The following is a 2,535-nucleotide window of genomic DNA, read 5'->3' as shown; positions in this document are numbered from 1 at the left end:
CATCGCCGTTGGAACCCATAGATTCTGCTCCTGTGAGAGACACAGATGCAAACACAGAGAAGGGGACAGAGAATGAACACAGGACAGAGGGAATCAGGAGAAATCATAGGCCTCCCGGGGCTGTGGGTGGGCTATGGTTGTCCCTGTGTGGATGCGGCATGGGGGAGGGTGAGCATTGAGAAGCCGGAGGAGGGGGGCACTCGGGTGGCTCTTGTGTGAGGAGGAATTTGGTAATGGGAACCCAGGCAGTGGTGACTTCACTTCCCTGACCACAGAGCCCAACAGAATTTGGAACCCTGGTAACCAGGCACCCACATTCCTCAGACAGCCCCCTGTCCAGATCATTTCATTGGAGATCTTCAATCCAAGATGTTCGCATGTTTCTTTCCGAGGTCCGTAGGCTGCAGATGGAAGAAAGCGTGCCCTCCAGACGCTGTCCCCTGCTGGGGATTTCATGTCAGGGCTCCCCACGGCCCCTGGCCATTTGGCCGGAAGGACATAAAAATGACAACAGGGGGCCCAGAGCCGGCCATGCAGCCCCACTAACTCTGATGAGCTGTGTAGCCCCAGGTGCCCTCCCTGTGTGTGTGTGCGTGTGAGTGTCTGTGTGTGTGTGCGTGTGTCTGTGTGTGAGTGTGGGTGTGGTTGCACGTGTGTGAATGGGGGTGTTTGTGTGTATGTGCATGTGTGTGTATATGCGTGTGTAAAGAGGGGTCATGCAGGGTGAGGCCACCCAGAGCAGGAGCAGGCTGATGAGGGGTCAGATACCAAGTGGGCAGGTAATGTTCAAGGTCAAGGCTGGCTGTGTGGGATGGGGTGTGCGGGTGCTGCCCCTTCTGCCCGAGGTTTATCCCGATAGCCATGCAGGGATGGGTCACTGATTCCCGGATGCAGGGCTGTGGACGCACAGGTCTGTGTCTGATCTGGGAGCAGCAGGGGGACTGGGCAGGAGGACAGTGTGGATGGTCGGGAAGGGCTATGATAACTCAGGGCCGGCTACCGGTCCCTGTCTTTGCAGAAGGGACGGAGGACATGGAGAGGAGGCTGGTGGACACGCCATACATCTCCTCAAAAGAGGAGGTGACCCCACAGAGTTCCCCAGAAGCAGGTGCTGGGGATTGTAGGTGAAGACCTCCTACATCATCCAGACTACTGTCCCAAGTGGTTGTCCACCGGACAGTGGTCCAGGAGCTGGAACGCCTGGAGGTTGAGGCGGAGGGTGAGAAGGCTGGGGCTGGGTGTTTGTGGTGTGTGGGGACAGGTCATTGCTGGCCCCACAGGGAGGAGCCCCCAGAGGCTGGTGTGGGGCCAGGAGCAACGACTGGGCACAGAGCACACAGCGGTGGACTGCAGTCGGGGAGACGTCCCCGTGAGGTTTCCTTCCCAATTGTGGCTTCTCTGGGAGACCATGGGCTGGGCTCTGTCTCTGCAAAGGCCCACAGAGAGCAGGCATGTGGGTGAGGTTTCTCCTCTCACAGCTGCTCCACCACCTGAGGAGCTCAGCCGAATCTCGAGGGAGGGTTGATGCCTGCAGTGACTTCAGTAGGACACCAGAAGCCAGAAGGTGACCCAGCACCTGCCCAGGGAGAGCCTGGTGCTGTCCAGGAAGAACTGGCACCTGCTCCCACGACAGCCCCTGCCCCTGCTATAATTCCTGCCACTCACACTTCCCCCAACCCAGCCCAAGCCCCTGCCTCGGACCCAGATCCTGACCCGGCTCCTACCCCTTCCCTTTCCCCTGCCTCTGCCCCTGCCCCAGTCCCTGCCCCTGCCTGTGCTCTTGTTCCTGCCTCTGCCCCTGTTCCTGCTCCTGCCAATGCCAGAGCCACTGTCCCAGAGCCAGATCCTACCCTCCATCCTGCCCCTGTTCGTACTCCTGCCAGAGCCGCTGCGCCTTGCCCTGCCCCTGACAGTGGTCCCGTTTCTGCCCCTGACCCACTTCCTGTCCTTGCTCCTGCCCTGGATCCTGCACCTGCCACTACTGCTGACCCTGTCCCTCCCCTTGCCCCTGTCTCTGCCCCTGTTCTTACCTCTGTCAATGCCCCTGTCCCTGCCCCTATCCTGAGCCCTGCCCCTACTCCTGCTCCTGCAGGGCGCCCACAGCCACATCCAGAGCCCACAGCCCTGCAGGGAGAGCCCCTTGTACAATTACTCTTAATTCCATCGTCTGAAACCGAGACCCCGCCCGATTGTTTCATCCCCTCGCCCTGTGTTCTTTCTCTCTGGTACATATCAACTGATATTTTATCCTTCCACATCCTATATACTGTTTATTATTTGTTTTAAATATAATTACTTGTTTTCAGTTGAACACGTCATGAGAATTAAGTACATGCCCAATGCTGTCCCGTGACACTCCAGAACATTGCCGCAAAATATCTCATTCCCCAAAGTTGTCCCCAAACCAGAAGCCCTCCCCACCCTTTCCTCCCCAATCCCAGACCCCGGCAACCCCTAAGCTGCTTTCTCTCTCGGTTCCTTTATGTATTCCTAATGTTTCTGTAATTGGAATCACAAAATAGGGGCCTTTGTGTC

General features: G+C 57.6%; 1 pseudogene; it reads left to right on the top strand.

Annotated features, from left to right (window-relative positions):
* Window positions 1–369: 369 nt before the first annotated feature.
* On the top strand, window positions 370–2,286 carry LOC141372153 (uncharacterized; annotated as a pseudogene).
* The last annotated feature ends 249 nt before the right edge of the window (window positions 2,287–2,535 follow it).

This window comes from Callorhinus ursinus, unplaced genomic scaffold, assembly GCF_003265705.2.
Source record: "Callorhinus ursinus isolate GAN/ISIS: 27379988/994484 unplaced genomic scaffold, GSC_fseal_2.0 scaffold1760, whole genome shotgun sequence".
Taxonomy (NCBI): Eukaryota; Metazoa; Chordata; class Mammalia; order Carnivora; family Otariidae; genus Callorhinus; species Callorhinus ursinus.
The sequence above is the reverse complement of the archived record's forward strand: the minus strand, read 5'-3'. Positions and strand labels throughout refer to the sequence as shown.